This window comes from Dreissena polymorpha, chromosome 1 (genome assembly GCF_020536995.1).
Source record: "Dreissena polymorpha isolate Duluth1 chromosome 1, UMN_Dpol_1.0, whole genome shotgun sequence".
Lineage (NCBI taxonomy): Eukaryota > Metazoa > Mollusca > Bivalvia > Myida > Dreissenidae > Dreissena > Dreissena polymorpha.
Window position 1 is genome coordinate 191,047,511 of NC_068355.1, and position 15,010 is coordinate 191,062,520.

General features: G+C 33.8%; 2 protein-coding genes across 2 annotated transcripts in view; both read right to left on the minus strand.

The window, feature by feature from the left end:
* The window catches only part of LOC127865236 (uncharacterized), a 236,843-nt gene that overhangs the window by 74,001 nt on the left and 147,832 nt on the right, over positions 1–15,010 (minus strand). The window lies entirely within an intron of this gene.
* The window catches only part of LOC127864357 (uncharacterized), a 117,820-nt gene that overhangs the window by 70,740 nt on the left and 32,070 nt on the right, over positions 1–15,010 (minus strand). The window lies entirely within an intron of this gene.

A 15,010-nucleotide genomic window follows, 5' to 3' on the forward strand; every position in this document is an offset into this window, starting at 1 on the left:
ATGATTTTATAGCTTTTTATAGCCCACCTGCGCACAATGTTCTCATGGTGAGCTTTTGTGATCGCTTTTTGCCCGTTGTCCATCTTGCGGCATCAACATTTGCCTTGTTAATATTCTAGAGGTCACATTAATTGTCCGATCTTCATGAAATTTTATTTGACGATTTGTCCCAATGATATCTTGGAAAAGATTACAAATGGTTTCGGTTGGTTGAAAAACAATAATTTACACGCCATATACTCCATACTTAAATCAATATTGTTATATGCAAAGCAGCAATGCTTAAAAGAAATAATACAAAATTGGGAGGGGGCATTACTCGTATGAAAACAAGATGGTGGTATTTGTTATAAACATGTGTAAAACAGTTGGATTTTTCTGGCCAAAGACAACTATTCATACGACCAACTTCTTAATTTTTGCATAGCTCGTCATATTGATTTCCATTCAGATTTACTTCAGAAAAAATCTATTTCATATCTCTGATGCCAGAGCTATACATATGTTTATAAGAAGAGTAAATCTGAGATCCGTTTTCATTTATGATATTTGAAATGGCATGTTTAGACGAAGATTCTCTACAATTTTCTACATAAATATATATATTTTTTGTAAAAATGGTTTCGGTTGGTTGAAAAACAGTAATTTACACGCCATATACTCCATACTTAAATCAATATTGTTATATGCAAAGCAGCAATGCTTAAAAGAAATAATACAAAATTGGGAGGGGGCATTACTCGTATGAAAACAAGATGGTGGTATTTGTTATAAACACGTGTAAAACAGTTGGATTTTTTCTGGCTGAAGATAACTATTCATACGACCAAATTCTTAATTTTTGCAAAGCTCGTCAAATTGATTTCCATTGTAGAATTTACTTTAGTTCGGAGTTGCGAACCGAATTGACCATGTTTTTGTTAGCAAGTAACACTGTACAACAAGGTCTATTTTTTCTCCACTCTCAATAGACATGTTTTACTTACTCTGCAATAGTTTATGAGTTACTAAATTCCTTTGAAACATTGGACCATTTTCTTTATTAACAGATCATACTTGCACAATTGTTGTTATGTTTTCTTTATGGTTAAGGCATTGTGACATGTATATTAATTTGATTTTTATGCCCCCCGATAGAGGGCATATAGTGATCGGACCGTCCGTCTGTCTGTCTGTCTTTCCGTCACACTTTGCGTTTAGGTTTCGCATTTAGTTTTAAAAAAATGCTCATAACTTCTATGTCCCTTCAGATAGCAACTTGATATTTGGCATGCATGTGTATCTCGTGGAGCTGCACATTTTGAGTGGTAAAAGGTCAAGGTCATCCTTCAATGTCAATGGTCAAATATATCACTTCAAAGCGGCGCAGAAGGGGCATTGTGTTTACGACAAACACATCTCTTGTTTTCAGATGATATTGTCTGAACTTGACATTAGTTCTATGTGTGATGATTAAAGCATTGTGTCATGTATGAAGATATTTTGCTTAAATGTTTTCATGTTGTGGTATTCACTCTTCTATATACTTTGTGTCAGAAGAAATTAAGTCTTTGATTTTTATAATATACAATTGTAATTAGATTTTTTCCTGATGATATTCTGAACTTGACATTTGTTCTAGGTGGGAGGGTTAAGGCATTGTTTCATGTATGAATATATTTTGCTTAAACGTTTTCATGTTGTGGTATTGACTCTTCTATATAATTTGTGTCTGAAGAAAGTAAGTGCTTGATTTTCATAATATACATCTATAATTTGATTTTTTATACGCCCGTTTTTCAAAACGGGACGTATTATAGTTTCACCCTTGGCGGGCGGGTGGACGCCGCCGGTGGGTGGACGGGCGGTTTCCACAGCAGTTTCTGCTCTCTATTTCAAATAGTTTTCATCTGATCTTCACCAAACTTGGTCAGAAGTTGTATCTAGACAATATCTAGGTTAAGTTTGAATATGGGTCATGTCGAGTCAAAAACTAGGTCGCGGGGTCACTTAGTGCATTTCAGGATTAAGTATGGTTTCCGCTCTCTAACTGAAGAAGTTTTCATCCGATCTTCACCAAATTTGGTCAGAAAGTGTATCTAGACAATATTTAGGTCAAGTTCGAATATGGTTTATGCTGGGTCAAATACTAGGTCACTGGATAACCAAGTGCATTTCAAGGATTTAGCATGGTGTCCGCTCTCTTAATTGAAGTAGTTTTTTTTGTGTACATGATATTTAGGTAAAGTTCAAATATGGGTCATGCCGGGTCAAAAACTAGGTCATGAGGTCACTTAGTGCATTTCAAGCATTTAGCATGGTGTCTGCTCTCTAATTGAAGTAGTTTTGATCCGATCTTCACCAAATTTGGTCAGAAGTTGTGTCTAGATGATGTCCAAAACCTTCAAAAGGGCGTATCCTATGACAGTTTGGCACTCTTGTTTCCAGATGATATTGTCTGAACTTGACATTGTTCGAAGTGTAAATACATTTTGAAACTACTTTTTGTCATAAAAATGTTTGGGAGTATTTTTTGGAGGAATAAACTGTTTTAAATCGACGTTTCTTGTGGATTATATTTATAGATATTAATATCTTTAAACTAATATTCATGAGTTAGTCCGTACACACATTAGAATACGCATTAAAAAGCACAAAATACTGTCGAATGAAATTGAAAAAGGCCTAAATAAACAAAAAGATGGTTTAGCGTAACGCAACTGACCACGAAAAATTGCTGCGAACCAATTTTCGGGGGCCTTCCTGGATTAAATTTTGAGGCTATACACTTAAAGGCAAAATAACAAAAAAAATTGGACCGATCGACACACCTCCAAAAGTCTTCTTTGTGATACACCAAATTTGTTAATTGAATTAGGCATAATTTGATTAAGGTATACATCTGTGTGATGAAGAATACGTAAAAAAAACATTGTTTGATGGTACCTCTAAATGATAACCTGATACATGTGTGCTCTGTGTGGGACATCCCGAGGTATTCACCTCACAATGTATGTAGAATACTCGTATCTTAAAATGCAAAATATTGAAAAATACAATTGATGCATGGGTTTAAGTTACCAAAACTGTTGCCTGTCTATATTTATCATTCAAATATTTCATCAAATAGGGGTAGACCTCGGTGTGTTGGTACGGAACAAAGGACCTCTCCATGTGATATAAACCGGTATGTGTGCGCGTGTGCGCGCGAGCGCGTGTGTGTGTTTGTCATGTGTTCTTGTAGTGTAGCTAAATGTATGGCATTTGGTCACCCATCTCAAAAAGGACCTGGATAGGAACTATTTGCTTATAATTAAATATATTAGCATACTCCGGGTATACTTAAGAATTTAGAATTCATTTTAAATCAACATCTTGAAAACAAAACGCGACTGTTTGGTGGTTGTGTACATTCATCACTATTTGGAAGCCCAGAAAATACACCAGCAGTGAAATTATACACGTTCTTGATAAAGTCACTATGACCTAAAAAAAAGTCTCATTATAATGACACTGGCTGTAACTTTCACATAACTTATAAAAATAGCTTTTTTCTTAAATACAATATGAGGCTCTAATTATAGTAACACCACGGGATTTCCATTTTCTTGGGATTACAATGTCCATTTTCTGAAAAAGTTTGGCAACTACACAAATTCAGAAGTGTTTTCGTATTTTGTTTATTCTCTGATCATTAAATAATACACACAGTTATTGATTTTCATCAAATAAATATCTAAATTGTTTGAATAACGATAACCAACAGTTCGTTCTAACCACTTAATCCTACCGAATAAACATTTATCTGCCAACTGTTACCCTTTTTATATTGAAGATTTGATTAATATTTCATACCTCATTATACACATAAATCAAACTTAAGGTGTCTTGACTTTGCATGATTCTATCTACAAGCCTGTAAGATGTTAACATAACATCCACGTTTTTACGATTTATTTAAACACATTGTTTTATCTTCTCATTTAAAAAAAACAATAGTTCAATATATTACATAATAAAAACGACAACAAGAATAAATATGTGCGAAATCAAACTTTGTACTCTTAAAAACAAACTTCATATTCACATATACACATGCGTTTGTCATAGTTGACGACAAAAGCAAAATATTAAAGGGATCTTTTCACGCTTTGGTAAATTGACAAAATTGATAAAAGTTGTTTCAGATTCGCAAATTTTCGTTTTAGTTATGATATTTGTAAGGAAACAGTAATACTGAACATTTACCATGGTCTAATATAGCCATTATATGCATCTTTTGACGATTTTAAAACCTAAAAATTATAAAGCGTTGCAACGCGAAACGATTGAATAATTTGGAGAGTTCTGTTTTTGTCGTTAAATTTTGTGAAACTACGAAGATTGCTTATATAAGGTATAAAATACGTCAAGTATGTGTACTTGGCGGAATAGTTCAGTAGGCTAAAGCGTTTTTACTTCAGGACTCTGGCAGGACTCCAGGGGTCACTGGTTCGAAACCTGCTCCGGGCAATGTTCTTTTCCTTTTTTTAAATTTTATTCTTGATTTTTTACTGGAGCTTTTACGATCCAATGTTTACATTTATCAATATAAAGCATTTAATGAATAAGTTAAAAAATGCCAAAATCTGTGAAAAGGCCCCTTTAAAACAAATCAAATCCGTCATTTAGCGTGAATCGATCAAAATCAAAATCAAAGTTCCAGTCATCAAACACTGCATACCGCGAGGTTCTCGAAACTACCTGGTAATGACTGCTGATCCCGGATCCTGGTTTACATTTGCATGAAGGATGTGTTTTCAGGAACCTTCCGCTTTCTTGAGCGGTACACACTTAGTGACGCTTTTTTCTTGAACCTTGGCATTCTGAACGTCACAACGTCTCAGCGTCTTGTTACGTTGCTACCTGGAAATAGTAAGCATATGATTCCGTTTTAGGCACATTCAAACACAGGTATGTACATACGTTTTACAAAACACATGTATAGCTTACACAGTGTTATCAAGACCGTGAAATGCATTAAATTACGCATGCCAGATATTAGGATTCGGTATGCGGAATTTCCTTTTTCAAACGATCAAAATATGTCAAAATATGTAATATACTCGATCTTCTGCCTCTGAAATATTTTTATAGGGCTGTCGGAAGTAAGTTGGAAACCAGACGAAAAACTTATTCGTTATTTTCTATAATTGCAAGCATTATTGTCACCCTGTGTTGACCTTAAATGAATATAACAGTCTAGTATTTTTTTGTTTCAATTCACTTCATAAAGAGTTCACAATCTTCTTTACACAATAGAGATAATGGTACAATAGTAGTACTGAATCTCAATATGCATTTCAAAGGCCGTGAGCCCATGACACTATTATGTTTACTTTTTTACTGAAATTTAATTGACCGCAATGAAATTCAGAATTATAATTAAGCGCATAAGTCGTGAATTCGTTTTTAACTGCGGTTGGAACATAATATCCCTTCCAAAAAGGGCGCTATGCTGCTTAATAGTACATATAGATGCATAACTTAATTTAGATTAAGCAAAATAAAACACTAGGTATTTGCCAAGACCCATAAGGGTCAAATATATACGAGAAGTAAGAGCGTAATCGTGCGCAGCGAGACTTGCTCATATTGAACCTCTTATTGCTTTCTTTCGGAATAATTTCATGTCTTCGACACTGACATGCAATACGCCGGTTTTTTTTATATGAGTATTAATGCTTCGTTTTAGATAAAAAAATTAATGAACGCCTCAATATTTTCAAAAATTAACATCGGATTAATGTTCACGGACATTTTTTTCATTCAGATTTTAAATAAATATTATGGAGCTGAACAAAAAAATACATTAAGCCCTGTTTTCCCGGCACACGCGCTGGTCATACGCCTTTAAAAACGCTATACCAATTCCAGTACTTGTGCACTTAATTGATTGTAAACAATGACGGTTGAAATCCGTGCGTGGGAATTTTTCTGGTAACCAAGAGCGACGTCAACGTTCATGAAGCCTTTCATTCATAAATGTATATGCGTCGTGTGTCAAAACCAACATCACCGGTTGTAAAATCTATTTTTAACCTGGCTAATTATCCGCTGCTGTGTGTACCCGCCAATTCGTTTAAAATTGATTCCGAACCGGTAAGTCGATTACATAACATCGGAACATAATATTATTTTAGTAGGTCGCCGTGGTGTTATGGATATGGTGTCCGCCTAGCGACTGGGAGGTCAAGGGTTCGATCCCCATAGTGGGAGCGTTCTTTAGATCTCCCCCAAAGACACCAACTACTGGTTCTAGGACTCGAGAGCGTTTATATAAGCCTTAGGCTTTCGATGCAATCGAGCTAAAATAAATAGGTTTAAACTAACATAATATCCCTTCCAAAAAGGGCGCTATGCTGCTTAATAGTACATGTATATTGCAAAAAAGTGAAGCTCCCCACTTTATAACACAGTATAATAGCAGTTTATAACAATACAAGTGTTTCATCTTTTGTAATGCAGCTTGAGGTTTCGTATCTTTGAAAAAGTATCAAAGAGGTATACATTTAAACAGAGGAAACGTTCTTTAAAGCATGCATATCAGTCGTAAATTCATTCACGACAGAAAGTTCGTGTATAACTTTCTTACATAGGTATGAGCGGTGTTGGTCATTTGGAAGTCATGTCCCAAAATGTGCTTAAAATAAAGTCAGTTCCAAAAAGAGGGGTTAAACCAATAGTTTTTGGCAATAAATTAGTTATAAGAGATAAAACAGCGTCGGGAAAATGAAATAATCATGGTTTTAGTTATATTTTACCGTACACGTGCGTCAATACTGTGTATTATAAGAGAAAATGAACATCACATTTCTCGAACGTCACGTAAAGAGACAACAGATTTGTGGACGGTTTTCCTTCAATAACTTTTTTATCCCGACGTCTACGATCTTGAAACAAAAAACCGAGGGAAGCTCAAACACCAGAGAGCCGAAACGGCGTATTCATTTAAAATAATTATAAATTCAAACGGGCTTACCGGTTGAAAATATCCTCCCTTCCTTTAGAAAAATCCAACAAACGACGCCATCTTTGAAGTTTTGCTCTGACTTTCTCACTTAAACGCGGTAAGCTCCCGTATACGCATGTCCCCCTGGTTTAGCGTACCATGTTCCGCCAGGTGAGCCACGGACGTCAATTTTGACACCACCATTTTTCGTTGTCAGTTTTGCAGATGGGATGCTCTACGCGACCTCAACGTCTACACGATCGCATTTTCCGAGCCGTTCTAACTCTTTGAAAACCCAGAGGCGACGATTGTCCACCGTCATCCAATTGCCGTCGTGCACGACAACGGTTATAGAAGGTATCGATTGGATGCTGCAGCTTAAAAAACACAGACAAAAACAACATATTTTATGCTTAGTTAAATATGATACGAATATATGCAGCTGGATAAGTATAACGTTTTGTCGGAAGCAAGAGCGATGAATAGATTACCCATAATATAAGTCAAAAGCTTTTGATTTTATGGAATAACTATTGTAATTCACATTTCGTGAACACGTCATAAGCAAACACGTACATTCCCTCACAAATTATGTCCAAAGTTTCCCCTATGAGTCTTCTACTATAACTCGATTTAGAATCGAACATACCGCTTATCGAATTTTGCGAATAATGAATTTCCGACGGCCTAATCTGCATTTTATTTAATTTAAACAGTCTTTAAAGAGCGTGTATAACAATATATGTGTCATGCGAATAAATGAACGTTAAATTGTAAATGAAATATTTTTCTTATAATACCAGACAATTAAGTTTTGTAACCCGATATATTAAACTAGACAGTCGAGTAGTTAAATCGGTTATTTCATATATATTTCGTAGATAAAACGTTTTTAAAAATGCAAATGTGTAAATCTTTTTTGCTTACACAAAATATTAAACAAACACAGTTGCCTGTTATACATGTTTAGAGACAATCTGATTGCCAAAATTACACTTTTTGTAATCATCTAATGTGTAAACATAAATATAAGGTATTTCAAAGTGATACAATGTAACCTTCATCGCTACCCCGTTTTGTGAAACATTGCATGGTTACGTATGATGTGCTTGAACCGACGCAACATCGTCCAATAACGTAAATGTTACACAAAAATATTGTGAAACATGTATAACTGTTTTGTGATTGTTCACGTATTTCTTTGTCCTTAACTACAGAAAATACAACAGCATACATATTACTTCATGAACATATTACTCTTAGAAGTTGAAGCACTAGTAACTTTTATGATGCCATTTACAAAAGGGGTGCAACATTGTATACTCTAATGACCGTAGCAAATCTCAATCTTTTACTAATAATCTGTGTGTTTGACACTTCATATGCCGACGAGGAATAACCGCAAGAAGTCATTTAACTTTGTCTTCAAATACATAAAAGTTGTCTTATTAGGTATTGAAAACGGTATATTACAACTACTTCCTGAGCTTCATTACGATGAATTTGAATTTCTATTTATGATTTTATGTTCTGAAATCGTGGCAACAAGAATTTATCTGACAGTAGAAAGTTGTATTTCTGTTGTCAGATGAACATAAGTATTGAGAAATTCAATTGCAATTCAATCAAATTAATATTCTCGTTGCTCGATTTTTAATTGGAGGTAAAGTGTTATATAGTCAATGCTTAGCTACACATGTCTCCCATTCAACAGTTTCAAGCCTCTTATGTGTTGAACTGGCTGTTTCAATTCGTTGACCCCCGAGTTAATCATATTGATGTGTGTGTGTCTGGTGAATAATGTGTATGTTGTCAAGCGTTTAGATTTCCTTTTAAGTTATAACTTCAGTGTTAAGTGTTAGGTATGTTTTTTTTTAATTTTAACTGGTTGAATCCTAATTAATTTCTATTCGCCGCTCCAAGGCGTTGACCACATTTAAATAATCTATACGTGTAACGTTGTGTTGTATGTATTTCCATGTATTCAAGAGACAATCGGACAATTCCAGTAAATAAAATTATAATGGATTATGACAAAAAAGTATCTTAAAGTTTCAGTATTCATATATTTAAAGCCACATAAATACTCATAATCAACGACTTTTTGATAAAATATTTTGTAAAATAAAGTTAATCAATAAAAAATCAGTGTTCCTTATAGCAAAAGCCAACATTTCAACGCTAGATGTGGTCTCTTAGCAAAGATTGAACGATATTTAAATGCTGGTTTTTATTTTCTGTGTGACAATATAGTTACGAAATATATTCGTTGATTTTGAGTATTTACGTGGCTTTAACGGTACATGTACGATAATATCAGTGCTATTTATAATTTATGCATAGCGTGTTTTGTTACATTACGTGCAAAACACGTGATCTGACAGTTTAAGGTGAAATACATTGGAACCCCAAGAAAATTACACAGATTTCGACCAATCAAAGTTTAACGGTCTTGGTTCACGCATATAAAGTATCCTTTCATGTAGATGGGTTAACTTTTTCTGTTGACATTAAAGTGGAGCAATGATGTATTATCTTCAGTACATTGATTATGCAAAATTTTAAAACAATGTGTTTTGGAACGAACCATTAACCTAAGTTATTTAAAAAATTTAATTCTCACGCAATACATTTCATTTTCATAAAATCAAGCAAAAGTTTATTCCAATATCATTAATACTTATATTTAGCTAAAAAAAACTTATAGGTTGTTAATATTATTGCGTAAAATCAATTGTAATATATTATATTGAATATATTAAGTATTAAAGAATGTCGCATCTAATTTGTGATTTTGCTGTTCATTTTTCGATGCTTGTCTAATAGTTAAGATATATAATTGCCAGCAACCCTTTTATATATAGGAATAATGACAGGGAATAATAATTATAAGGAGCACAATTTTCACTACAACTCGCTAGTCGTTTATTTAAGGCAAGTGTACAATTGCTTATACACTACAAAACGAATAAATTTGAAGAGGTTGTTTTCGGCGTCTGGTAACGAAGTTGAACTTACGACATACGCCGTAGGAGAAACAAGTACGATAATTAAGAACACAAGATGTCGACCGTCATCATATATGTTTATCGTCAATGAATTATTAAACAATGTATATGGGGTTGGTATCTCGATTTCTGCATTTTGTCGAAGATCAAGAGACAACGTGTCTCAGCAGTTTCTTTGTCTATATCGATATAAAGGCACCTCATATTTATCTCTTAACATAACGACCGATGTACTTTTGCTTCATCTCTATGAGTCGAAAGCCGTATCAATAGTATGGAAGACGCAAACACCTCCTACAATGATATCCCGTTTTTCCAAATCAGGGAATAGGTCCTGATGATATGTTTCATGAATCATTCCGGTATATTGCGGAAAAATGAGTCCATTGCAACCCTGCTGTGAACGAATATTGTTATCAAACGGTAATTTAGATCGCTTCTGGACAAGTTGTATTGTTTATTTAGCGTTATTTACAGATGTTCTCTTTTAATATATAACATTTGTTATTGAAGTTTTATAGGTTTTTAGCGCTATATACAAATGCTCTTTTTAAATGTATAACATTTGTAAGCATTATTACACTATATTTTTGTGTAGCTTATAGTTTGTGTTCAAGCCAATACGCCACCATTGTTTAGTATAAATAAGTACGTAATCATAAGTGTTCAATTGTTTTAATGTACACTAAATAATAATATTGATACTTTGAAAATTACTATTAACAAAATCGTCAAGAATAATACATTTTAAATTGTATGTTATTTAATGTAAAATGCGTTGTCAACATTCAAATCTAATAAGAAGTTTTGTGGGTACATTGTTAAAATATTAATTTCGAAAATATATAAAAGCAATTTTGTCTTATAGTGTAAACCAAACATCAACCAAGTTTGTAGCGTATCTCGTATCTCGTAAACTCATCTGCCCTTCCTAAAACGTCTGTGTTATTTTTCATTGATAAAATTATTAGAAATATAAGAATTTAGAAAAACTACAACTAAATTTATTCCGGGGCGTCATTTAATTGTAAGAAAGACAACTGTTATACTCAATTATTTGAATGAATAATATCTAAGAACCATCAAGCCAATTATTTCTTGCTTATAAGTAGTTCTTCCCTGCTATTAAATAGTTGTTTATTTCTGTCAACACAAGTGAATAAATATTTTCCTGAGATCATATATTTGATATTCACATTTCACAACACAAAATTTGATCTTTTTTATATTTGGAATCCAAAACGATAAATGTCTTAAAATAGCATTTCTATTTTAATCAGCCGTATTGCTACCACACAATTTCCGTAAACTGTATAATACGATATAATTTTTGGGTAAGCTGCTCTTCAAATAGTTAACGTTGACATGCAAGTGAAAGAATTTAGAGTGCTGTATCGTAAAGTGAATTGTTATTAATAATAATTGATAAAGTACAGTCTTCAATAAATGTGTAAGTGGTTCGCATATTTAGAGAGATATTGTGCAATGTTTAGATTTAAAAAGCCCATTTAGATGAACCGACCAGCTTATTTTTTATGCAACTACTAGTATTCAATATAACATGCGATGTTTGTAACTACTAAGTTATTATTCAGTCATGCTTGTGCGATATATGGGTTATGGTAGTACATGTAAATTTATCTTACAGTCTCTTACAGGCTATGTATACAAATACTTCAGTTAAAAGCAGAACCCTTAAATCAGATTGTCTAATTGGGTATTGGGCTTTTTAAATAGATTATGTGATTTATTAATAAAGCATTAACGAATTTGAAAATAAAATACCTTATATTGTACAAGTAAAAATACCTTATACTTAAATTGATATATTCAGTTTTATTTTTAATTGAAATACAATATCCATTGAAACAAATTAAGCGCTGTATCACGATCAATATATTTTTGCATACATATTTTGAACGCTCGTACAGCGATAATGACATACATTCACAGTTACTATTTTTGTTAAGAATTTGATTTAAAGTTAATAGTCATAATAATCATATTGGTCACCCTCACACGTGTATAAATCATAATCTTCCTCAGTGGTAGAATGATCATAATCGTACTCAGGCGTAAATTGATCATAGTCGTCTTCAGTCGTAAATTGATCACAATCGTCCTCAGCCATAAATTGATCACAATCGGTCGAAAAATTATCATAGTCACCCTTAACCGTAACTTGATCATAGTTGTCCTCAGTCGTAACTTGATAATAATCGTCCTCAGCCGTAAATCTATCAAAATCTTCCTCAGTCGTAAATTGATCACACTCTTCCTCCATTGTAAATCCATCATAGTGTTCCTCTTCATTGAAATCATCATAATCTTCATCGTAAATGAATCGATCACAATCATCCTCAGTCGTGAATGGATAATTCCGGCTTGTTGGCAAGATATAGTGTGGTTCTGGTGCGTACGGGTTAGGTTCTACAGCACGAGCGAAGTTGTGGTAAACTGAAGAGTCTTTGTTCGTTGATATTGAAGGATTACCTTGCTTTGTACAAGCACTCAAATGATTACGGTATTGTGACACTGAACAAGCTCCTTGCTTTGAATAATTGCCATGCTGATCAAGGTCCTGCGATACGGAAAGCCCACCTTGCTTCTCATAACTTCTCTGATCACTGTTTTGCGATACTGAAGTGCGTGTTTATCGATGACTATGATCATCGTGTGCCTTACTGATATCGGAAAAGGTCGGCCATTTGGATAACGGATACCTTATTGGAGTAGCTGGGACTTGGGCTTTGTAGGTCGAGTGCAAACCACTTCTTATAGGGTTGGTTTGCAAACTATCTGAAGTCGAACGTTTCGTAAGTGGAGATGAATGTTCAACGTTGGATTTCAGTGCAGTTGTCATCCGTGTTGGTACAGACTTATATGCAAAACCAGTAGGTGGTGTTGGTGCGTTATGCCAATACCCTCCTGCAGGTCCACGAACGCAAACGGACGTCCCCCAGTTATTCGATGTCAGCTTTGCTGCGGGTATATATGGTGAAATGCGTACCGGTATTGTGTCGCATTTTCCAAGCCTTTTCAGCTGATGAAAAACCCATAGGCGTCGATTGTCTGCGGTAACCCATTTTCCATCAAGTTTTACCACCGTTATGGTTGGAATTGACAATGCATGACATCTGAAAATTGGAAATTATTATCGACTTATTTTTTATAATACACCTATATAACTATGCAAATATAAATAACTAGAAAAACACCCTAAACGAAACTTAAAGTTACAAGAAAAAGAATAGGTGATCAGTATATAAAAGTCTAAAATCCGAAGCCGGCTTTAAAGCAGACAATTTTATGTTCGATTAGCAGTGAAAATCGTACCGTGTCATAATGGGCTAAACCCCGTTCTTTTTTAACATGGCAAGGGAAAATGTTGGTGAGCTTTTCACGTTATACATTAAATTATGTGCGTGTTTTATTTAACAGCTATTTATGTTTGTCTTTTGCGTCCCTAAGCTTTTTCAAATACAATCTTTGATCTTAATAATATTTTGGAGGCGCATTTTTTATGAAAACAATCAATACAAATAGCTGTAATAAATGCAGTCATTATGAATACAAATACGTAACATTTAACATTTCAAAGTATACTTCTTAGTTGCAATTTTAACTTCTACCATCATGTGAAAAAAGCAACAATTATATTAATAAACATTCGTAATTGATGTTTTGACTTACCTTCCTTCACAGATGCTATCCAAGGTTTCTCCAAGTTTTGTTCTGTTGTGCGATGATCGCTTATCAAAAAAATTATTGATAGAATCTTGTGAATAAAAAATATGTGATGGTTTAAGATCCATTTTCAAATTTATTATTTACTTCCCATACACGTTTAACCCATCCTTAGATGCTCCAATCTACATTCATAATCTTCCTTTTTTACTCGATTGAAGTAGTAAAAATAGATTTTCTGAAAACGATATATGATATAAACATGTAATTTTTAAAGTGACTGTCAACCACGACGACGAAGAAAAGAAAAGTTGTAAAATACCGTATTTTTATACAATTATTAGTTTATATTGATTAAAATATCACGACTGATATATAACATTACTTGAAAAAAGTTGTTAAGTTTTCATATTTTCGGTATATTTGGTAATAAATTTTACTGGGTATGTCTACCAGGTAACTACCAGTTAACTATAAATAACGCCAGTAGATTGGTCATCATCGTCACGTGGTAAACCCAGGAATGCAAATTGTACATGCGTAGTGAATTGTATATATTTTATATATAAAATGATCAATCTACTTGCGTTATTTATAGTGTGTATATCGTTATGTAACCTATTTTTGCGATGTACTTTCGATTTCACATCGCGAAATTTTATTACCGAATATACTGAAAATATGAACTTTTTCATGTAATATAATATACCAGTCGTGATATTTTAATCAATATAAACTAACAATTGTAAAAAAAATACGGTATTTAAGAACTTTTCTTTTTTCGTTATTAGTGGTTGACAGTCCCTTTAAAATTGTGCCGAGTATTAAGCTAATAGGTACATTGGCACTTTAATTAATAATAGGTGTTTATAAATAACACAGTGTTACTTCAATTTTCAATAAGAAATTATCCTTTGCTGATGTTCCATTTACAAGACGCAATGAGATTGTAAAGACCAACGTCATGCGGAAATGAGTCTTATGCAATATGCTGCCAGCGTAGTTATAGCCAAGCCTGAGCATCCGCGCAGTCTTGTCAGGGTATGCATATTGAAAAAGATACTCAGGGGCTACCACGAAACCTTGCGTGCTTTTTTACATATAGGAAAGCGCAGCCCATTATCAGACTGCGCAAGTGCGAAGGGCTGGGTTTGAGCTAATCTGGCCGCATATGCCTTGAGACTAATTTTCGTATGACGCGGATGTTACAATGTTATTTGAATGTGTAGAAAGAAAACTGCGTCAAAATCAAATATCAACATATCGCTGACGAAGAAATACATTCGTTATAAGTAATGTGGGGACACATATGTTGTGATATCACATACATGTAGTAACATTGTTT